At 41.4% G+C, this 24,668-nt stretch overlaps 1 long non-coding RNA gene across 1 annotated transcript; it reads right to left on the reverse strand.

The window, feature by feature from the left end:
- Positions 1-2,984: 2,984 nt before the first annotated feature.
- LOC123391329 lies at positions 2,985-24,668 on the reverse strand. Its single transcript, XR_006605976.1, has 4 exons — positions 24,470-24,668; positions 16,058-16,171; positions 3,826-3,946; positions 2,985-3,111 (listed from the first exon to the last, which is right to left on the reverse strand). It is a non-coding gene; the product is annotated as an uncharacterized LOC123391329 (long non-coding RNA).

The following is a 24,668-nucleotide window of genomic DNA, read 5'->3' on the forward strand; positions in this document are numbered from 1 at the left end:
GCTTGCCAACATTTAATTCTTCCCATCCAAAGTTAAAACTGATCTGGGCCGTTAATCCATAATACTTTGACTCCAGAGAGACTATAATTCTATTCAAAACATTTTTAATGTGTCTCTTTTCATAAAAACAGAGGGACTCTTTTTCTTCTTATATTTCCCCCCAACCCTCATTTTTAAAAAGGAATGAAAAATTCAGATGAAAAACGTTTGCCTCATATTCTTTTGAGAAGAAAACACCTCCAACCATTCTGTCCTTGTGCTGAGCAAAACAGACCGATGCCCAGACAGACTCTGACTGTGGAATAAGAGCTCGCTGTGAGACGGAACCCGCGGACGCATGGGACCCTTGGAAGCATGGGACCCTCGGAAGCATGGGACCGTCGTGACACGCAGCAATGGCCACCCAAACTCCAGGGCTTTTCTTGGATTCCCAGTTCTGTGCTGTTCATGCACACACATCCAATTAGTTCCCAAATCCTATTAATTTTATCTCCTAAATACTTCGCCTGGGTGGCTCAGTGGGTTAAGCCGCTGCCTTCAGCTCGGGTCATGATCACAGGATCCTGGAATCGAGCCCCGCATCGGGCTCTCTGCTCAGCGGGGAGCCTGCTTCCTCCTCTCTCTCTGCCTGCCTCTCTGCCTACTTGTGATCTCTCTCTGTCAAATAAATAAATAAAATCTTTAAAAAAAAAAAAAAAGAGTGAACAGTCAGAGTATCTACTCGCTTGGAGGTCAAACAAAAGAGGTCCTGACAAAAAGGCCCCTGGCCTTAAATATGGAGAAGTTGCTAAGAAATGTTATGTTACATAAAAGTCAAAAACATTTTCATGCCAAGTAGCCCAACCCAGCAGAAAATGAAAAACACACACCAGCTGTCTCTGTGTGATCCCCCAAATTATTATAGGGATAGTTAGGACTGAAGTACTAGGGAGCTCTCTACGAGCCTTGAGAGGCTGTGGTTGTGTATCAGGTAAGACCTTAAAGCAATTTTAACCTTGATCCAATAGAGATTATACATCAAAAAGAACAAGTGAGCTTGTGTTGTTTCTGGGAAGACTGAGGAAGAGGAAGCATGCCAAGGGGTGAAAGTGAGTGAAACTTCTACAGGCTCAGAGACATTCATCCACCACAAGCCGATACCGGCTAGGATAATTTAGCTCTACTCCAAGTGGTGAAGTCATGGTCCTGGTTTCAATCCTAATGTAGCAATACCCATTTCTTTATTTGAGCCATGAATACATCACTTTCAGGGTCACTGATCTTATAAATGTTCATTGCTGTACATAAATAAAATCAGGAGGGAGAGAGAATATGCCTGAACAAATTAGCCTCCCATGGAAAATAATTCAGAATGATGGTGCGCTGATAGTAGGTCAGAAGAGACACTTTCCTTTGTTAATTCCTTACTGAAGCCAGCCCAGAGTGAGAGGAGTTGGACTAGACCATGTGGATTTCAGAATCTTGGCACTGTAATCACAGAGAATATAATGCCAACGACTCGATGAGGAGAATGACAGCAATCACCATACAGAGACCCGCTCCTACGCTTCCGGCATCTGATACACCTTGTCTCACTTAATCCATACAGAAATCACAAAGTCGGCATTTCAAAACAGAGATTCACAGAGGTTCAGTATCTGCCCAAGGTCACTTGGTTGCTAATGGAAAGAGCAGTATTGCAACTCTAATCTCTGTCACTTATGTATTAGTGGTTCCCCACTAGTCGATACCGCCCGACAGCACTGTTAGATAGAACCCTCCACTCCCCATGTGCAGTTGACCGAGGTGCCCCACGTCATTCTTTGAAGGTCAGCCTTCCACCAATACATCCAAGTATTATCTGCCAGCTTTCTGCCCCTAAAGGACTGTCTGCATCACTGGACCAGACCACAGTTTATGTGTCTCAGAAAAGCAGCATATGTCATTTAAATAAAGATATGAAAAATTTTCATTCCTGGAGCATGCCAGACAAGAAAGGGAATGCGGGTAGCAATCCCTGACACCTTGGGGAAGTCCAAGATCAGCAGAGTAAGCTTACTGAAATGAGGACACTTGAAAGGCAAGACTATTCTTGTAAGAATTACATGTATATGGAAATTTTCTTTTTTTTTTTTTTGTTTTTGGTTTTTTATTAGAGAGAGAGAGGGCACAAGTAGGCAGAGCAGCAGGCAGAGGGAGTGGGAGAAGCAGACTCCTATAGGGAGGGAGCAGGGAGCCTGATGCGGGGCTTGATCCCAGGACCCTGAGACCATGACCTGAGCTGAGGGCAGATGCCCAACCGACTGTACCATCCAGGCTCCCTGCATGGAGATTTTCCAAATGAAAATCTCTGTTTCCTCATACAAGCTCTTTTTCCTCTACCAAAGCCTTGGGGGAGGAGGGAAGGGAAGGGCTCCACTCCACCTTGTGCTGGCAAGTGTTAGAACACACTGACGAGATGCCGCTCACGACAGTACGTGGCACAGATGATTAATATGGACAGCAAGGGTAGGTGGATAAGGTTTCACTCTTGCTGCCAAGATTTACTAATTGGTTTCTCCCATGCTGGGCTGGTACAGATCCCAAGGTTTTACCATTTCAATTTGAAAGTCTGCACAAATCACACTAAGTGTTCCTGCCCAGATATATTTGGTTCTTCTTACCAAAATGGGCCTCACACAACACAGTAGGTACTTAAGGGAAAAGAAGAACACCACATCCTTCTCATCCCTCAAGGAGATTCAGGAAATCAAAGATTACGTGGTTCTTGCCTCAGTGCTTTAAAAGGAAAGATCATGGGGCCACTGGTGATTTCAGCTCAGGTCATGATCTCAGGGTCATGAGATCAAGCCCCACATCACACTCCATGTTCAGGGGAGAGTCTACTGGAGATTCTTTCCCTCTGCCCTTCCCCTCTACTGCTCCCCCCACCCCCCTTTCTCAAATACATCAATCAATCAACCAATCACTCAATCTTTTAAAAGGAAAGATCATGGCTTACTTGTCCTCATTATGTTGCGAAGTTGAGAGCATCCTGGTTGGGGTAGGAGCTTGGAGGTGTAAACTGCTTGCCTTAACTGAGCTCAGGAATGGACACACTAGGCTCCCTTGGTATCTGGCCAGGTGGGGGCCCTGTGGGGAAATGGAGCAAGTGTGAGATGAACTGGACCAGTGGTATCGTCATACTGGTACTACATTTCCTCGTTGGTAAATAAAGTATACTTTCCAGCACCAAGCTTGGTGAGTCAGGAAACAGCCCACAGATAGACCGTGCCCTCTAGATGCTCTACTGTCTCTTCAGAATAACCAGAAACTTACACTACGTAACTAGAGCTCGTCACAGCTGTACTAAACTACTTTATTACTGCAGTAGACAAGATAAACTTTTGTGTCAAAAATAAATAAATGTCCACAGATCCATGCTGATGTAAATAAATGTCCACAGATCCGCGCTGATGTAAATAAATGAATAAATGAATGAGCAGAAGAGACAAATTCCCTGTGCGGAAAAATGTCGAATTATTTATGTAGATCTTCCACCTTCAAAGAAATGGAGCTTAACTCCGCACCCCTTAAACATGGGCTGTGCCATGACTTCCTTCCAAAGAGTACAATAAAGAATGGGGGGGGGGTCTTTACAGTGAAGAAACCTGCTGTAAACCACCTCAGTCGGGCGATCAAAGTCAATTTCCACAGGAATGATTTATATTGATAGGATCTATCCCTGATAAGATCTTGATGAAAATGGCAGTTTCCTTCCGGAGACCTTCCCTCCATAAACCCATAACAGACAAGTCTGAGAAAAATATCAGACAAATCCCAATAGGAAGCTGTCCTATAGCGCACCTGACCGCCATTTCTCAAAAGTGTCCAGGTCATCAAAAGGAAAGTCTAGAAAATGGTCACAGCCGAGAGAAGCCCAAAGAGTCATGGTTAGTGAAGGCAATGTGGTATCGTGGATGGGATCCTGAAACAAAAAAAAAAGGACATTAGGTAAAAACCAAGGAAACCTGAATAAAATAGAGGCATCAGTTCTTGCTAATGCATCAATACTTGCTCATCGATGGTAACAGATGTTCCAGACTCACGTAAAATGTTAATGATGGGGAAACTGGGTGACATGTATGTGGAACTCTTTCTACCATCTTTATACTCTTTCTGTATACCTAAAAACTGTCATAAAAAGTAAAACTCATTTTTAAAAAGGAATGAATAAATAAATAAATATAAATAGTATCACCTTCTTTTTGAAAGCAGGGCATTGGAATGAAAAACAAGGTTTGAGTGTGTGCCCTGTTACTGGTTCTGTGCCACGTGGGCTGCCACACCTTCCCGAGCCCCACTGGGGAGGGCTGGAAAAGACAGGGGTTGTGTCATGGCTATGACGCCCTGCCTCTGGGGCCAGACAGTCCTGAGTTGGCATTCCTGCCCTGTGTCTTACAAGCTCTATGACCTTGAGCCTTCGTCTCATCATCTGAGGATTATAACCTCCACCCCGTGGAGTCAGTGTGAGGACTGAATGAGAGAGTGTGCTTGGAACTATTTAAAGACCTGGAAGGATAAAAGGGTGAGACATGAGTCATTGGAGGAAGCGGGACCCTCGGCAAGAACAAAATCCTGGGATCACTTGCACCGACAGACAAAGTGTGTCAGCTGTTGTCAGCAGTGACTTGTTCTCAAAATCAAGCAGCAGAAAACATGGACTGTAGGGCCATCCCTGCATGTTTTGAGACAGGGCTTGGGAGAGTAGGACTCTTTCTCCGGTCCCCATTAGGCACCAGTCCTAATGGTGTCCTCTCCTTAGAAAGACTGAGAGCTAAGGAAATGAAGCTGCCTGTCTGGACCTTCGGATGAAGACGAACGAGGCCAGCAACACTGTCTTGGACGATTTATAAAGATACCAGCTGATCATTTTATTTATTTCAGTGGATTAGTGGAGCACTTTTTTGGGGGGGGGGGGTTAGGGGATGTTAAAGTTGCATTCCTTTCAAAAGAATGATTGCTGTATCTTCATTTTTAGGATTGCTCACTATGTGTTTAAAACCTGGCTTTGGAGGAGAATGAAACATTTTCCAGAGCTGGCAGGAGTTGAAACTTTGGCGGTAGTTTCTTCATTTAGCTGTAGGACTCAAGTCAAAGAATGTACTCCAAGCAAGCCTTGATCTCTGCACCCTGTTCCCTGCAGTCAAACTTCCAGGAGCCCTAAGGTAGCGCTACCCTGATTTCTCTCCCCTACAAAGATGCAAAATTCAGTCTAACGCTCACGTTGAATCCTTTGAGGGCTACCCAATCCTTCATAAAATGAGTCCTCTTCCTTTTCAGCATTTGAATCCACAAGCTTTGGTGATCTTTGTCTACGATCACACTGGGGTCCTGGAAAAACCTCAGCAGTTATGACTTCTCCAATACTGAATGACAAGAATCAGAGAATGGCTTTGGAGTAAGAGAAACTGGGATTAAAATCCTGGTTCTGCTGCTTGATGGCATCTCGTCTACCCTCTTTGAGCCTTACTTCCCTCGGCAAGACTCAGATTGGATGGTAAATGCAAAACAGAGCCTAATAGTTTAAAATTAGTTTTTTGAGGAAAAAAAAATTAAATCCTAATGACGGTGTGAATCATTCCAGTTGGCTGATCGGGCTTGAGCCAGTGTAGTGGCCATGGCTTGAAATTTACAAAACGAGACGTGAACTGCTTCTGAGAACTAAAAGAGCAACACACGGGCAGTTTCATCAATCCGCACCACCTTCCACGAACCCCTCCCACGACCCACGCAGCCAACGAGCATCCTCCCGTCTTCCCTGCAGCCCCTTGAACATCATTTTGCCTCTAGAAACAGGATCTGTTCATATATATTGCCATAATGGAGGCCCCTGGGCCCAAAGAGGATCCCATCTGTCCCTGTGACAGGTGACACCCTCCCAGCCAGACTCTTCAAAGCAAAGCCAGTTCTGCGGACTCTTTCAACCCCTTCTGGCCAGTTCAAGACCTGCATGAAGGCTGAAGAATTCAGGACTGATTGATAACAATTTCGATCCCCTTAGGCTCTCTTGTTCCCTTTTTAAAGATTTCAATCTGCTTACCAGCTGCTTCTGTTCATAAATGCCAGTGGAACGGTAGCACCATATGTCTTCTGGTTATTTGGGCGTCTAATGAAAAATGTATTTAAACGATTCATCAGATCCTAATAGGCTAGAATGAGAATCAGTCCATCCCAAAACTAAGGTTCTGTCTTCCTGGCCAGAGCTGTGTAGCTACTGGTCCTTGCCTCTTCAGTTCACTGCTGGTGCCTGCCATGGACTTTCGCATGGAAATACGTATTTAGTAGATATGTATTAAATTTAAGGGAACCATGAGTACAAGGGAAGAGTTGTCTTGAGTTATATTAATATAAGTAGAGAGGCTTAAGAGAAATTTTAAGTTAGAATTCCCCTGGTAAGCTCTAGAAATGTATGTGCTTATGATAAGTGACATATGTTTATATACTTATATACTTTTTGATGCATGGCCTTGAATGCCTTGCTCCCAGTTTATAAATTAGAGATGACTGTTTTTATCTACCACTGCCTATGGGTGACCATAAACCCCACTTCTCCTAAGACTCTAATAGGCTCTTTACAAATCAAGAAGCTACCTTTCTGATTTTAAAATCAATAGTTAATAACCTTAAGGGGCTTCCTGAAGAAAAAAAAATGCTTGACAGTCTCCCACAACTTTATTCCCTGTCTTTGGCGACTCTTCTAGAATTGCAGTTAATTGTCCCTTTCCTGGTGATTTCCCCACGCACCACAGAGCCTTAAGGGAAGAGACGGCCTCTCTACACATAGCCCCAGCACAGAGCCCGGTGTGTTTGCAGCCAGAAGCACGGAATAGAAAAAACCCGAGACAGGACCGAGGTTAACGGTTTTTGCAATACTCAAGGCAGGCGCTAAGGGACTGTCCTGCAGAGGGCGGAGGATGCTACAGGGATGACAGCATGGGGGCCTGGTCAGTCGTCTCCCTCGACGTGAGTCTAGTACCCTGTCTGTCCTTGCCTGAAACCTCTAGCGTGTGTCACTTTCCAGGCTGGGCAGCAAAGCTATAAAGAGTATCTTTGCAAGCTCCCGGTTAAAACATGGTATCCGGGGACATGTAGCTTTTTCGCATCTTTGCATTCTACGTTTTGTTCAGAACCAGCTGCCAGGACGCTCCCTAAGTAATTCACGTCCAAAGTACCCCCTAAGCATCACCTTAATGCAAGAGACAGATGAGGCCAAGCCCACTTCCACCAGGTCCCAACAACACAGACAATCTCACCTCCTCTCTTTCCCGTTCCCACGGGCTGTCAGCCTGCCAGCCTCACTGTGGTGTTTTATAAATTCGGTGCTCACCGCAGACAGGAAAGGGAGCTCACGCAGCAGAGATCTGGCCCGAGTTAAATGCCTCCCCAGTGCTTTTGAAAGTGTGACATCTCATCAGATGTGTGCTAAGTCCAGCTGCACACAGTCCCCCGGCATGAGGAGCGTGGCCCTGCTTCTCAGCCAACCTATTACCTCTCAATCCCTCACAGTCAAGCTGCCTGGTGTCTGCCTTGTCCCAGCTCCAGCAGGAAGTGCACTGTTTCATGCAACCATGAAAATGGTATCAGTGGAAATTCACAGGCTTCCTAGAGCAGCTGTGTTTTCTCATTGCAAGAGCAGGGATCATAGGTTGGTTGCCTCGATTGCTTTGGTTTTTATTTTTTATTTTTTTTATTTTTTTTTTAAAGATTTTGTTTATTTATTTATTTGACAGACAGAGATCACAAGTAGGCAGAGAGGCAGGCAGAGAGAGGGGAGGAAGCAGGCTCCCTGTCGAGCAGAGAGCCCGATGTGGGGCTCGATCCCAGGACTCTGGGATCATGACCCGAGCCGAAGGCAGAGGCTTTAACCCACTGAGCCACCCAGGCGCCCCTGCTTTGGTTTTTAAATAACTAGTAGGCGAGTATGCAAAATATTTGAAATGGCGCGCCATCCAGTGAAGCAATATCGAGCCTAGAGGCCAAAGCCACTGAGGGTTAGCCAGGAAGGACTGCAGGCGGCCTCACTGAAAAGTCCTCTTACTTGCAAGATGGCAAGGAGGAGGAAACCAAGAGTGACAGTCACATTTGTTGACTCAGCTCTCCTGAATTAAAAGATGGTATTTATTAAGGATTTCAATATCTCATACTCAGGATATTGTGAAAAGTTGCAAGGATGGTTTACCTGAAGCCAAAGTTCTTTTTTTTTTTTTTTAAGATTTTATTTATTTATTTGACAGACAGAGATCACAAGTAGGCAGAGAGGCAGGCAGAGAGAGGAGGAAGCAGGCTCCCCGCTGAACAGAGAGCCTGATGCGGGGCTTGATCCCAGGACCCTGGGATCATGACCTGAGCTAAAGGCAGAGGCTTTAACCCACTGAGCCACACAGGTGCCCCTGAACCCAAAATTCTTAAGGGATATTTCAATCTATGCATCACATTACAGCAGAGAATCTTCTTTGTTTTTTTGTTTTGTTTTAACTTTCAGCTTCTATTTTTGTAATAGGCTCCTAAAAGCAGGAAAATATCATTTATTTCCTTTCCAGTTTTACCCTGTTCCATCAGAGCAGGCCATGGATTTCTCCCCCCCGGAAGATGGTCTCTGTGGAGTCAAGGCCAAGAGGTGGCTCTGAGGTCACTGCAAAATCACCTCTCAGAAAGCAGGGCAGTTTTCACAGTTAGTTACTTAATTCCTTAAGCGGGTGAGAGAGAGTGCTTGGGAAAGTAGCAATTTCTGACTGAACAGGTTTTAGATATTCAGAAAGAGCTGCACCTATGTAGACAACGGAGAAGCAATCATACTTCTAACCCTAGGGACAGAAGGGCTTTGCTCTTCAAAATCAGAGGCAGCTGAGGAAGAACAGCGGCAGAGGAATAAAGGGGACCTCATCTGCCGGACTTAAACCGGCAGGGAGACAAATTCCAACAACGGGGGTTGGCCTTCGGCAAGAGACCTACTTCCGGCAGTAGATCCTCCTCCTCTTCCTCCTCTCCCCCTCCCCCTTCCACCCCAACCTCAGATCTCTTCTGTTTTCCAGTCTTTTCTGCTAGGCTCCTCGCCCTCCCCAATTTAAGCTAATTGGAAGACCACATACAAGGCCAAAAATGAGCTCTCTGCTAAGATATTAAAAAAAACAACCTCAACCCTAAAATGGAGAAACACTCAGTCTGTAGATTTGGATGGGTCCTGGGGCAGGGGCTAGAGTACATTCACGAGGTGGGTAAATGGGAACTTCAGAAAATCCCCGTCCCACTTTTCCTGTTCTCTCCCTCCGCTGGCCAACCTACATGGTGGGGGTGGGGGTGGCGGTGGGGGGCGCCACGGACAAAGAAGGCCCCATGCATGGTGGGGTTGCACAGATCAGCCTCTCTCAAGTAGAATCTTTCCCAAAAACTCCGTCTGGGCTGTCCTTCTGGAAGCTTCTTCCCTGCATCCCAAGCTCCTCTACCCTTACAGGCACCCTCCACCACAACACTTGGACTCCCAGGCTGCCAGCACAGACCCAGGCTTGATCTCCTTTCCTGGCTCTCTTTTGAGAGAATAACCCTTTCATTGAACCTCCTGTGTGGGACTTTCAATCCCATGAAGAAAAATCCTACTGACTGGGTCCCTGAAAACCACAGTCTCACTTGGCACTCCTCTTCAGCAGTTAATACTTCTGGAGGTCTAAGCTACTTAAGGCACAGAAGATCTCCAGCAAGAAGGCCTAGGGGGGCTTTGACCCTCATGATCTAGGGAGTGAACATTAAGTCCCATATACCAGAAGCAAGATGCCATTGCACCCGCACATCCCCACACACCACACTTCCACAAGACAAGCATGTGTCCTCCACATCGGTTCACTCTGGGCCCATTCTTAAGAGAGAGCAACTCAAAACTCTGCACAGGCCCCGGTTCTGGCTTCTGGATGTCACGTGGGCAATGGCAGCCCCTGCTTTGTTTGATCTCTGACTTCCTCTACATAAGGACATGGGTCCCCTTAAGCACATCCATTATTTGAAAACTGCTCTTAAAAAAATGAGATCTGGCCTTTTCTACCTCCATCAGACTGGAAAGAATTGAAGGTTTGATAACACGCAGAATGAGTAAGAATATGAGGAAACAAGTACGCCTCTACATTGACTTGGAGTAGAAATTCAGATCATCTCTTCAGAAACCAACGTGGCAATTTCTCTCAGATTTCCAAATGTTCCTGGACATATAATGAGGGATACATGTATCAGTGTTATTAATAACATGAAACTGGAGGGGACTTCAACTCCACCAACAGAACACCAGTTAAATACACTACGGTATGTCCCTACGATGGAGTAACATGCGGCTATTTAAAAATGGATAGCTGTCAGTCTATGCAGGCTAGCAGGAAAGCTCTCCAGGCTATACCGTAGGACAGAAAGGCAGCTCATCGCTATTATTAACTTATTTGCACAAAAAGGCTCTTTATCTATATGAATATATAATCATAGAAAACTTCTGGAAGAATGTTCCTTATCAGACAGAGAACAAACTACTGCAGATTATTTCCAACAGAAGAACCGAACACACCTGCAGAACAGATGATGAGAAAAGCTCAGATGCTGATGGTGCAGGGTGAGACGCTGCCGAGTTCGGCAAAACCCAGGGAGGTGCAATGACCCGAGGGCAGGTCCCAGGTGCCAGAGCCACCACGGAGAAGCCGGGACCGTGATGGGCTCCTGAGAGGGTACAGGACCACAGAGGAGAGGCACCTGCCTTAGAAATGCCATCTGAAGCCAAGAGGGTACCACTCAGGGTCCCGCCAGCACATTCCATCAGGAAAACCTTCCCAGAAACCTGAGGATAAACCAGAGGGTGGGAAGTGAGCTCCCCGCAAACACAGAACAGAGGAGAGACAGGATCCGAGGGCACAAAGGCAAATGTCCAGCAGAGTAACACAAAAATGTAGTTTTTGTGACAAAGTAGGACTCTTCTTCTGTACTTGTTGAATATTTTTAAAAGTGCACATATTATTTTTACCATGCATTTTAATATAATAAATTGCTGTTTTAAAATCCTGTACAATTTCACTCAGCACAATCTCCTCCAGTCCCGTCCATGTTGCTACAAAAGTTGGGTATTCGTCCTTTCTGATGGAATAAGTCAAGCAGAGAGAGTCAATTATCATATGGTTTCACTTATTTGTGGAGCATAACAAATAGCATGGTGGACACGGGGAGTTAGGAGAAGGGAGTTGGGGGAAATTGGAAGGGGAGGTGAATCATGAGAGACTATGGACTCTAAAAAACAATCTGAGGGGTTTTAAGTGGCGGGGGAGTGGAAAGTTGGGGGAACCAGGTGGTGGGTATTAGAGAAGGCATGGATTGCATGGAGCACTGGGTGTGGCACAAAAACAATGAATACTGTTATGCTGAAAATAAATAAAAAATAAATCTAAATAAATAAATAAATATATGTGCATACATTGGGGGGGGAAAGGCTGTACAATTTTCTATTGTATCACTTAAGTTCATTATGCTATCCTGTAAGAGCTCTTCCCTATTAAGAGGTCACAGAGCCTGGAGCCCAGAAACGCCCAGATGCAACCACAGGAAACTCTTCATCTGAGCAGAGATGAAGTTGAGCATAACGAGGAGCATAGAATCTGTACATTTTTTAAAAATAGGCAATAGGCAGTGATTTTCCAGTTCTGGGACTGTGCAATGAGTCCGGCCCACCAACTGCACCAACTGCAGTCACTCCTTTGGTCTGGTTTGCAGCAAGGGACTTTCAAGCAGCTTTTGTATGCGCAAAATCCCTGCAAGAAATTCTCTGTGGGTATTGAACATCTGAAGCCTCCTTTCCTGGACAATTCTGCGATTAATTAGGTTTGCTATAGCTAACTGTTACGTTTGGGTTATGTGCCTTAAAAGAAAGCATCAGACCTGAAGAGGACCTTGGAATGCATCTTTTTTTAAATCACAGCTTTATTAAGACACAATATACATAAGATCAAATTCACCTTCTTAATACGTATGAGTCAGTGGTTTTCAGTCTATTCACAGAGTTGTGCAACCATCACCACAAACTAATTCAAGAAAATTTCCATCAACCCCCAAAGAAACCCTATACCTATCAGTCATTCCCTATTCTCCTCCCTCGGCAGCCCATGGAACAACTAATGTATCTTCTGTCTGTAAGAATTTGCATATTCTGGACATTCCATATAGATGGGAACTAAGCAATGACATACAATATAACATGCTTTTGGTGACTGACTTATTTCACTTAGCATAATGGCTTCAGGGCTTATGTGTGTTGTAGCTTGAATTGGACACCATTTTTTGTACAGCTGAATAATATTCCATTATATGAATATAATACATTTTATTTCTATATTTATAGGAGTTGTTTCCATGTTTTAGTCTTATGTGCATCACAGGTATGAACATTTGTGTGCGAGTTTCCATATAGATATGTTTCAGTGCTCTTGGATGTATACTTAGAATTGCTGGGTCATACGGTAATTCTGTTTAACTTCTTGAGGAACTGCGGACTATTCTTCAATGCAGCTACAACTTTCCATCAGCGATTATAAGGATTGCAGTGTCTCCACATTCTTACCATTACTTCTTAAAACAGTCTGTTGGTTTTCAGTGTATATACTTCTTTTTTCTACTTTTATTGAGATATAAATGACATACAGCACTGTAAAGTTAAGGTGTTTGGAACAATCATTTGACTTACCTATATTGTGAAATGATCACCACACTAAGTTAATATCCATCATCTCATATATTTATTTAAAAAAAAAGAAAAATATATATTTTTTAAATTTTGTTCTTTTGTTAAATTTATTCCTAAGTAATTTATTCTTTTTCATTCCATTGTAAATAGAGTTTTCTTCATTTCCTTAATATCTTAATTGCCTTTCTTAATTTTATTTTGAATTATTCATTGCTAGTGTATAGAAATATGATTGATTTTTCTGTGCTGATATTGTACGCTGCAACCTTACCAACTTATTTATTAGTTTTCAGCCCTAAATTTATAACCACAGCAATAAATTTCCCTCTAGGCATTGATTTTCCTGCACTCTAATAATTTGGGGATGGACCGACCCACTTAAAAAGGGCAATAGCCTTGTTTTCTCTGGTCACATTCTTCTGTTGTTAAAATCTATTTTGCTGATATTAGTAAAGCCATATCAGCCATCTTTTGGGTATTGTCTACATGGTATCTTTTGTTATCCTCTTATTTTTAACCTATTTGATCTTGCTATCCAAAGTGTGCCTCTTATACAGAGAATGTAGTTGGATTATATATTTCATTCATTTCTGTGACTTTGGGTTGGAGTGTTCAGTCCACTTACATTTAATATACTTACTGAAAAGGCAAGATACATTTCTGTCATTTTGCTATGTGTTTCCTGTAAGTATGTATCTTTTTTGTTTCTCTTTTCCTCCGTCATTGTTGCTATTATGCGTCACAGGGATGTTCCTAGTATACGGTTTCAATTCTCTTGTTTCTTTTATGATTTTTTGAGTGATATGAGTAATTAGTAAATTAATTTAACTTACAATCTTCGAGTTAGATAAGCACATAGTCCATAGTATACAAAAGCTTTGCTGCAATACAGCTTTAACCTCACCTCCTTTGTGCTCTTGTTATAAAACCTGCATCTTTATACACTGTAAGTCCAGTGACACAATATTATAATTATTGTCTTATGCAGTTTTCAGTAGGAGAAAAAAAAGAATTACAGATACAAATACACTTATACTTTCTTTTATACTTATCTACATAGTTATCTTTACCAGTATTATTTTATCTTCCTGTTGATTCATAGTATTATTATATCCTATTATATATAATATGATATATATTACCTATAATATCTATTATCCTTTTGTTTCCATCTGATGTACAATCTTTAGTGTTTCCAGCTTTTATTTATCTGGAAATGTCTTAATTTATCCTTCATTTTTGAATCATAGTTTTGCTGGATATTGAAATCTTGGTTAATAGTCTTTTTCTTTCAGCACTTTAAATATTTCATTTTACTGCTTTCTGGTGTCCGTGGTTCCACTCTTTTTTTTTTTTTTTTTTTGAGAGAGAGAGAGAAGAGACAGTGAACATGAGTGGGGGAAGGGGCAAAGGCAGAGAGAGAAGCAGACTCCCCACTGAGCAGGGAGCATGACATCAGGCCCCATCCCAGGACTCCAGGATCATGACCTGAGCCCAAGGCAGATGCTTAACTGAGCCACCCAAGCGCCCCTGATGTCCACGGTTCCTGATGAGAAGAGTCAGCTGATAGTTACTGATAATCCCTGGTATGTAATGAGTCACTTTTCTCTTATTGCTCTTAAGATTCTCTGTCTGGGGGATTTCAAAACCTGACAGTTTTTAATCACTATTTCTTCAAATACTCTTTCTTCTCCGTTTTCTCTCTCCTTTCTTTCGGGGATTTCCATTATGCCTATAGTGATATCACACAGACCGCTGAATTTCTGTTTTTTTTTTTTTCATTCTTTTCTACTTTCCGTTCCTAAGATTGCATAACCTCTATCAATCTATCTTCAAGTTCTCTGCCTTATCCTTTTTCCTGTTCAATATGCTACAGAGCCCGTCTAGTGAATTTAGCATTTTATTTATTGTACTTTTCAACTGCAGAATTTAGTTCCTTTAGATAATTTCTCTCTCTTTATTGATATTCATTATTTGGCAAGACATCGTTCTCATTTTTTCCTTTAGTTTTTTAGACATGGTTACCTTTGGCTCATTGATCATATTTAAAATAACTTATTTTTTTGTGAATAAATAAATGATTTAGCCATCAAAAAGAATGAAATCTTGTCATTTGCAGGCACAGACGGAACCGGAGAGTATTATGCTAAGTGAAATAAGTCAGTCAAAGAAACACAAATACCATATGATTTCACTCATATGTGGAATTTAAGAAATAAAACTGATCAACACAGGGGAAGGGAAGGAGAGGCAAACCATAAACGACTCCTGACAGTAGGGAACAAACAGAGGGTTGCTGGAGAGGAGGTGGGTGGGGGATCTGGGGGGTGGACATTACAGAGGGCATGTGCTAGAATGAGCACTGGCTGCTATATGCAGCTGATGAATCACTAAATTCTACCCCTGAAACTAATAATACACTACATGTTAACTAACTTAAATTTAAATAAATAAAATAAAATCTTGGTGTAGTAAAAATGTCTGGTTTTCCTAGGGGTAGTGTCTAGTGATGGCATGTTTTTCTGTGTATGGGCCATACTTTCTTATTTCTATGCGTGTTTCTTAATTTTCTTTAAAAACTAGGTATTTTAAGAGACATGCTTATTTACTTTTATAAAAATCTGATCCTCCCTGCCCAAGGTTTGTTGCTGTTGCCTGTTCAGTGAAATTAGTCCTGTGAAGTTTGTATCCTTTGTTACATGGGGCCACTGAAGTCTCTACTTGAGTAACTTAATGGTCAGCTAAAGACTGGAAAGAGATTTCCTTACATGTCTTGAACCAGTAAGTGTCTCTGTCTGTGCTGGATGGTTCTGTGCATGTATCGGGGCAAGCCTCCCGAGCTCTGGCAGGCGGTGTACAACTCTTCCTTAGCCTTCCTAGCCTTGAGGTCAGAGAAACAAGGGCCTTTTCTGGCCTTTCCAAGGCTTGCACACATCCATGCTCATGCCGCATGGACATCTCATTCTCAGCTTTTTCCTTTAAGTTCTGTCCACTACATTTTTTAGCCCTAACTGGTTATTTACCACCTTGGCCAGTGTTAAACAATTGCTGTTGATTATTTTTGACAAATGCTCCAGGGATAGAATTATTGACGTAGAGTGAGTCCTGAAGGCATATAAAGACAAGCCATGGGAATGGACATTTTTAGTGAGCTACCGGAGAGGACAAATAATGTCAAATTTCTAGGAACAGGACTTTTAGAGAGTTCCAAACCCGTATCACCCCCTTCACTAGCCATTAGTTTGCTGGTGTCAGGGTGTCAGTTTTCAAAGTTGTTGCAAATCTAAAAAAGAGAGAGGTGAGTGCAAGTTAAGATACCATAAAGCTCAATTTTCTTACCGTGATCCAGTTGACTTTCTGGAACAGACGCTCCTCACATGCTACAATCCTGTCATTTCCAGAGTTCTGTACATTCTAATTTTGACCATTTTCGTCAGTGTTCTTGTTGCTTTTCTGGAAGGAGGAAGGGATTGTCAAATGTTCTTCCTTCATCATTTTCAAAGTGCTTCTCTACCTGACTCTTGATTTCAATTCTGCATGTTCAATATATTTCAGATTTCTCTCTTTATTCTTCACTCATCATTTCACTTGTATTTAATAAATGGCATTTACCTAAAACATATGCTATTATGAAAAAAGCATTTCTTCCTTATTAAGATGCTGTGGATCTTTCCATATCAGTAACTTTACCATCAATTTTAATGGCTATATTCCACATAAGGCATATTTCCTCATTTTTAAAAAGATTATATTTGATACATAATGCATATCTTTAAGTTATGAAGCATAGCCCCAAAATTCACACCCACGAACTCAACACTCAACTTAAAAAAAAAAAACATTTTTTAAAAAACATTAAGGCTGAATAAATTAGATTTGTTCTATGTTCACAGATAGATAAGCCCAATATTCTAAAAAATGTAAATTCAACTTAAATTAACCTACAGAATACTGTAATATCAATCAAAATCTTAACATAGTTTGTTGAGAAACTTCACAAATTGATTCTAAAATTAACATGAATGATCCAAGGCCCAAGAATATTTGAGAAGAATAATACAGGAGACTTGTTCTCCTGGACATCAAGATTTATTATAAAGCTGTCATAATTAACATATTTTATTGAATAAGACCCAAGAAAGCACTAAGCGTAAGAAAAAGATTGATAGAACTGGTTACTTTAAAATCAAGAATGTATTACGCAGTCAACAAAAAGGATGAAATCTTTCCACTTGCAATGACATGGATGGAACTAGAAGGTATTATGCTAAGTGAAATGTCAGTAAGAGAAACACAAATACCGTATGATTTCACTCAGATACCGAATTTAAGAAACAAAACAAATGAACTTAGGGGAAAGGAAGGAAAAATAAAATAAGATAAAAACACAGAGGGAGGGGCCCTTGGGTGGCTCAGTGGGTTAAGCCTCTGCCTTCGGCTCAGGTCATGATCCCAGGGTCCTGGGGTCGAGCCCCACATCGGGCTCTCTGCTCAGCAGGGAGCCTGCTTCCCCCTCTCTCTCTGCCTATTTGTGATCTCTGTCTGTCAAATAAATAGACAAAATCTTTAAAAAAAACACACACAGAGGGAGACAAACCATAAGAGACTCTTAACTCTAGGAAACAAACTGAGGGGAGGTGAGCAGGGATAGGGTCATAGAAGTGGGGTGGGTTGAGCATTAAGCAGGGCACTTGAGGTAATGAGCACTGGGTGTTCTATGCAGTTGATGAATCACCAAATTCTGCCCCTGAAACTAATAATACACCATATGTTAACTAAATTGAATTCAGATTTTAAAAAAAGAAGAATGTCTAAAAGAACATCATAAAGAAAGTGACAACAGGGATTTACGTGATAGTAAAGTAGGAAAAAGAGGTCCAGTTGTCAAGGGAACACAGACATTTCAAGCTCATGCTTCTTCCCTTGATATCTTTATTCTCCAAAAAGTTTCACACCTGGTAAAAATCTATTCTAATTTTTTGAGTTTGTTGACTGCAGAATGGAAATACTGAGAACTATAAAACTGCCTAAACACCTAGTATGTGCCAGGCACTTTCTTTATGTTCTCATTTAATCACTTTGTTCTGTTTTCATTTAGTCCTCATAATTCTTTGAATTTAGGCATTACCCCTTCCTTCATAAAATGAATGATTTCTCTGAGGTTAAGTATTTTCTAGCAACAGCACTAAAAATAATGTTTAGTTTTATTCCAAAGTATATATTCTTTCCACCTTATCAAGTTACTTTGTTATAAATCCCCTAACATTCATTATTTGGGGGAAGTAAAAAAAATCAGATCCATAGGAAGCATTTTTTTAAAACACTGGATGATATATTGACAGGACTGCCTTTCTATGGATCACTTTGAGGGGAATTTACACCATTACACTGTGGATTTATTTTCCATGAAAATGATAAATCTTTCTACTCATTTAGCCATACATGGACGTCCAAGGAAGTTTATAATTTTTATAACTTTCTCTATACATGTCTAGCACATATTTTTAATTATTTTAAGTATTTAACATAATAATGTAATATTTGTTAATAATATATATATAATATATAACATGAGATATAATTTAACATTATATATTATTTAATTATTTTAATTGTGTGTTCTGTTTATTTTTGTATGTAGAAATCCAATTTATTTTTTATAGTGGTCTTATATCCAGTCACTGCAACAGATGCTCGGGGCTCTGCACCAACCACATTTTGTCATCCCGCTTCCAATTTTAGCACAACAGTGGTGGGCAATTTGATGTATATCCTGCCAGTATCCTACCTCAGACATACACTTTGGAGACTCTCCACCAACATCCCATATTTGGAGGGATAGTTCTAAGTCACAGTCGACACAGACCTTCAGAGAGTCATCAGTGGGATGAGAATGCAGGTGTCGGCAGCCACAGCTAACTCGATAACACACCGTGTCTGGCTTCTCTTACTCCTGTCCCCTTCTCCCAGCCACTGCACTGCAACTTCCCTGAGGTCACCACCCAAAACAAGCCACGCATCCCAGTCCCTTTCTCAGACTCCACTTTTAGATGAACACCTTTATTTTTTTTAATAATTTCACCATAGATTCTTTTGCATTTTCTATGTATTCAATCATGGCGCCTTCGTCATTGACAGATTTGTTAATTCCAATTCTTAGGCATTTTGTCCAATATGTTTTCTTACCCTAGCTATGCCCTCCAGAAAAGGAGACATGGGCATCGGTATCTTATTCCTAATTTCTAAAACTCTAAATTATTCCTAATTTCTAATTTCTAAATAGATGTTTCAAATACTTTATGAAGAAGGATATTTGCATTCAATTTTTGTTAGGTATCTTTAAGTTAAGAAAATTTCTTTATAGTCATTTTTCACTAAAGTGTTTCTCATGAAAGGATGCTGATTTAAAAAAAAAAAAAAAAGTCTGGGGGTGACTGCGTGGCTCAGTGGGTTAAGCCTCTGCCTTCGGCTTAGGTCATGATCCCAGGGTCCTGGGATGGGGCCCCACATCAGGCTCTCTGCTCAGCGGGGAGCCTGCTTCCTCCTCTCCCTCTCTCTGCCTGCCTCTCTGCCTACTTGTGACCTCTGTGTGTCAAATAAAAAAATAATAATAAATAAATAAATAAAATCTTTAAAAAAATTAAATGTTTAAAAAAAGGTCTGCATTTTTTTTCAGGTGGTTATATATTACCTTCCACATTCATCTGTTAATAAGTGACATTTGCAGATTTTTTTTATATTAAACCACTCTCAGATTCCTCTATTAGACTAAATTTGTTTATTATAAGGGCCCTGGGTGGCTCAGTTGGTTAAGCATCTAACTTTATCTCAGGTCACGATCTCAGTGTCCTGGGATCAAATCCCGCATTGGGCTCCTTGCTCAGCAGGCTCCCTGCTGCCTGCCACTCCCCTGCTTGTGCTCTCTTTCTCTTTCTCTCTGACAAATAAATACATAAACTTTTTTCAAAAATTTGTTTATATTATCATTTTATGTAGTGTTTGATATGGTTTGCTAATAATTTTTTTTTATAATTTATACATTTATATTCACAAGGGAGATTTCTAGATAATTTTCTTTCTCAGGCTATTCTCACTTGATTTTACAATGAAGGTTGCATTTAGCTCCATTAAATGATGTGGGAAATATTCACCCTTTTCCTGGGTTCTAAGAGTTCATGTAAGCTTAAATGACCTTTTAGTCACCTGGGTGGCTCAGTTGGTTAAGCACCTGACTTTGGCTCACGTCATGATCCCAAAGTCCTAGAACTGAGCTCCATGTAAGACTCCATGCTCGGAGGGGAGTCTGCTTCTCCCCTTTCCTCTGCCCTCCCCCCAACTCGTGCTCTCTCTCAACAAATAAATCTTTAAAAATAAAATGAACTTTTCATTTAAAGTTTCACAGAAACTATATTTTCCTTGCGTTTTCTTAATATTTTCCTAGCAATTTAGTGATTGCTATGGACTGAATTATGTTCCCTCCAAATGCATGTTGAAGGCCTACCAATCAATGTGTCTGTATCTGGCGTAAGAAAGTAATTAAGGTTAAATCATGTCATAAGGGTAGAGTTCTGTTCCTAAGGGATTAGTGTACTTGTAAGAGCTGTTAAACAGCTAATTTTTTTTTCCTGCCATGTCAAAGTACAGTCGGAAGGCAGCTGTCTATTAGCCAGGAACGATTCTCACCAGGAGCAGCACCTTAATCTTAGACTTCCCAACCTCCAGAATTTTAAGAAAATAAATTCCTGTTGTTTAAGCCAGGTAGACTGTGGTTTTCTTTTCTTAATAGAAGCCTCAGCAGACTAACATAATGATTATAAAAGTATTGAGGCTTTCTATTTCTTTTTAGGTTTTAAGTTTTTAGGATTTTTTCCAAATTTATTGGTGTACATAACATTTTCTTTCATAAGTGATCAGGTTGAAGCCCAGAGAAGTTAAGTGACCTACTTAAAGGCACAAAGTTAGTTAGTGGCTTGATTGAAAAAATCAGGTTTTTAAAAAATTGTGTTGTTGGTTAATAACCCTTGAAAATTTACCAGTGCAAAGACAGGTTTAATTAAAAATTCTGATGCTGCAAACACCATGGACTAGAAATTCTAACTTTTAATTAAATATTATTTGAGATTGCATATTCGACTAGTATAACCTTTGGAAAAATTTAATAATCATACTATGCATTAGCCAGCTCATTTCTTTCAAATATTCTCGATACCTAATCCCCCAAAGAAGAGATAGCTATTACATGGGCATTAGGCAATTATCTTTCCATAACATATTTCAGAGCTATGGGTGAATCAGTCAAAAATCATATTTCAGATGAGAGTGAGGCCATTGAATCACATAAATAATTTCCATGAGTAGCTTGCAACACGGCTGGGAGTCACGGCCATAGTTAAACCACCAAAGCTGGGAAAATAGCCAAATCCATATGGTAATGATTTGTTGGTTAATAAAAGATGAAGTCCAGACATGGGAATTCAGCATTCACTTTGATTACAGAACAGGCAGCAGAAGCCTGAAGGAAGAGCTCATCTAGGAGAACATGGTGGGAGTGTGGTTCCAGAAGTGTAGAGAGAAATTAGCTGAAAACAACAACAACAGCAGCAGCTTCCTGGACAGATCCTTCTAGAAAGGTTGCGCCTACAAAGTTAGACTCAGAAGACTGAAATCCCCAGTCAGATAGCTGGAGACGGAGGCTCACCCCAATGGCAAACCCCTAGTCAGGTAGCTGCATTCTGAGGGCCACAGAGAAAATTCGAGAGTCTATAAAACCTGAGACGAAAGAAGAAAGATTGATAAACATGACAGCCACTATGGATAGATTACCAAGTCTTGGCCTGATGCTTCATATCCATCACTGCATTAAATTCTCTCAACCACTGTATGAAAGCACTAAAGCGGTAATAGACAACACCTCACAGCCTACAAAACAGACAAGACGTCGCCACCATTGGACAGAAAACAGACTTGGGTTTTCCCAGTTCCACTGCAGAGGGAAGGTTCTTGGTTCATTGACACGCTACCTCCTCACTGCATCGGAAATGTGGCAGGAGGGGCGCCTGGGTGGCTCAGTGGGTTAAAGCCTCTGCCTTTGGCTCAGGTCATGATCTCAGGGTCCTGGGATGGAGCCCCACATCGGGCTCTCTGCTCAGCAGGGAACCTGCTTCCCTCTCTCTTTCTCTCTGCCTGCCTCTCTGCCTACTTGTGATCTCTGTCTCTCAAATAAATAAATAAAATCTTAAAAAAAGAAAGAAACGTGGCAGGAATGTCTGCTCATAATGAGTGCTCATCCTTACTTCTGGAATGGAACCAAGGCAGGGCAAAGACAAAAGATTGGAATCCCCAAATTTGACAAAAACCAGTGTGTTTCATTATCTCTCATGTATGATAAACCGTTGCAAGATTTAGGGGCTTAAAACAATAATGATTCCTTGTTTCTCACAATTCTGCAGTCTAGGTAGTCTTTAGTTGGCATTTCTTCTGGGGCTAGATTATCCAAGATAACTTCTTTTGCCAGTATGGTACTTTAGTTAGGATGGATGGAACCAGTGGCACTGTTCCAGTTGTCCTAGCCTCCATCTCTCCCTCTCTCTCTCTCCCTGTAACACACACACACAGTCTCTCCAAGAGCACAGCCAGACATCTTTATTTAGTGCCTCAGGAATCTAAGATTGAATAGCCCAAGAGTACAATACCCCAGTATACAAATGATTTTCTTTTTTTTTTATAAAGATTTTATTTACTTATTTATTTATTTGACACACACACACACAGAGAGATCACAAGTAGGCAGAGAGGCAGGCAGAGAGAGTGAAGGGGAAGCAGGCTCCCCGCCAAGCAGAGAGCCTGATGCGGGGCTCCATCCCAGGACCCTGAGATCATGACCCGAACCGAAGGCAGAGGCTTTCACCCACTGAGCCACCCAGGTGCCCCTACAAATGATTTTCCAGCTCTGCTTGTGTCATGTTCGTTCATGTCCCATTGGCCAAAGCCCAGAATTAATATTAGAGGAAACTACATAAAATGTGAATATCAAAAGTTATGGCATACATGCTGTAAAAATTATAAATGGTGTTTCTTCTATCTCAGGTAAATCTATTACAGGCAGAGAAGGACTGAGAGGAATCTGGAGTCAATGCACCTACAAAAGGTGAACCTCAACGACACTGCAGATCTGCAGTCCTCCTCCAGTGTGGTCAGATATTGTAGTAAGTATTACTCCAGGAGATCAGCCAACTTCACAGAGGCTAACATGAGGAAAACAGGTTTTTATAATAAACATACTGTAGACATAGCATGGCAATATGGAATCCAGAAGGAAAGGATGCTCGGGAATCAAAAAGGCAGAAAACTGATCTCAAAGGAGTAGATCCAACCATGGAATTCTACTTCCTGACAAATTTCAAGCCAAGAGGACCTAGGAATACTGGAAACGTGCTCCTGCCATAGCCTCTGGAAATGGGGATAAAACGTGTTAAAACACTCACAACCCAAGTACAGGATGATAACTTGATTTCAGGAACTAGACAAAAGCCTAGTTTCTGAAAATGGGAAGCACCATCAGAGTTGTATAGTCAAAATAGGACTTGATTCTGAGTCCCTGAACATTAATTTGGAGATGCTTCGATTGCCCCAAATCACAGATATGGCTGCCAGCCTCTATGAAGTGGACCACGTCCTTTCATATTTATTCCTCCTTTCCTTTAACACCACCACTAACCCCTTATGCAGAGTTTTGATGGGGTCGTGCCTGGCTCTTCTCTACATGGTGACAGCAATGGGCATGCAACCTTGTAAGTAACTAATTACCCTCTCAATGAGAAACATTTATTCTAAAGTGTGAGCCCCCATTCTAAGCAGGGCTATTCAGAGTCCTTCTCGAGGGCTGATTTTCAGACATGGGAAACAGAACTTTCTGTTGGGATTGCTGGAATAGAATGTAAATCTGAGTGTGAGTGGTTTTTTTCCACCATAGGGAGAGTCTCTCAATAGGGTAAGTCAAGCAGGCACCAGCACACACACAAAGAGAGAGCCTGACTGAGCAAGTCTCGGTGGCTTTCCCTGAGGCTAGACTTCCTACGTCTCTTCCTTTAAGACTGTGAGTTACACCATTACTTTTGCTACTCAGTGACTGTATTCATCTGTGTGGGCAGCTATAACAAAATGTCATAGACTGAGAGCCTTGAAAACAACAGAAATTTATTCCCCACAGTTCTAGAGCCAGGGAAGTCTGAGATCAAGGTGCTGGCCAAACTGGTTCTAGTAATATCTCTCTTCCCAGCGTGCCCTGAGAGCTGCCTGCTTGCTGGGTCTTCACGTGGTCTTTCCTCGGTGCATGCAAGGAGAGAGGGTGAACTCTGGTCTTTCTTTCTCTTCTTTAAGGGACACTCATCCTACCAGATCAGAGCCGTACCCTTATGACACACTACTTTTACAAACACTCTACCTCCATATACAGTCCCATTGAGGTTTATGGCTTCAATATATAAATTTGGGGGGGGGCACACAAACATTCAGTCCATAGCAGTAACCAATCTACCATTTTCCCTGCAATGAATATGTTTCTGCCTCTTACCTGAGTTTGCAGACAGAAGAGCTATTCCAGGGGTAGAAAAGTTGTCAGACCTTCACTGATCCCATTTGTGAATTATCAAATAATTGCAATGGGTATGTTTGCTGCATTACTACCATTCTATAATGCATTACTACCTTTCTATAATGACAACACCAGGTAATAAGTACTTTTTCACTTACCTGATGGCATTTTTTCAGCACTTATTATGTCTCAAGTGCTAGGAAACAGAAAGTCAAAACAGACACAGTTTCCTCCTCTAGAGAACTCCTTTCCTCTCCTTTATTTCTTTCCAGGCACATTCACATACACTGCTGGAGGCATTTCAATTTTCAAAGCCAGTTCTTTTCATTATTAAAAACTTGGCAAAACAAATAGTAG

Source organism: Mustela putorius, unplaced genomic scaffold, assembly GCF_011764305.1.
Source record: "Mustela putorius furo isolate JIRA1106 unplaced genomic scaffold, ASM1176430v1.1 tig00000198_pilon_pilon_pilon, whole genome shotgun sequence".
NCBI lineage: Eukaryota > Metazoa > Chordata > Mammalia > Carnivora > Mustelidae > Mustela > Mustela putorius.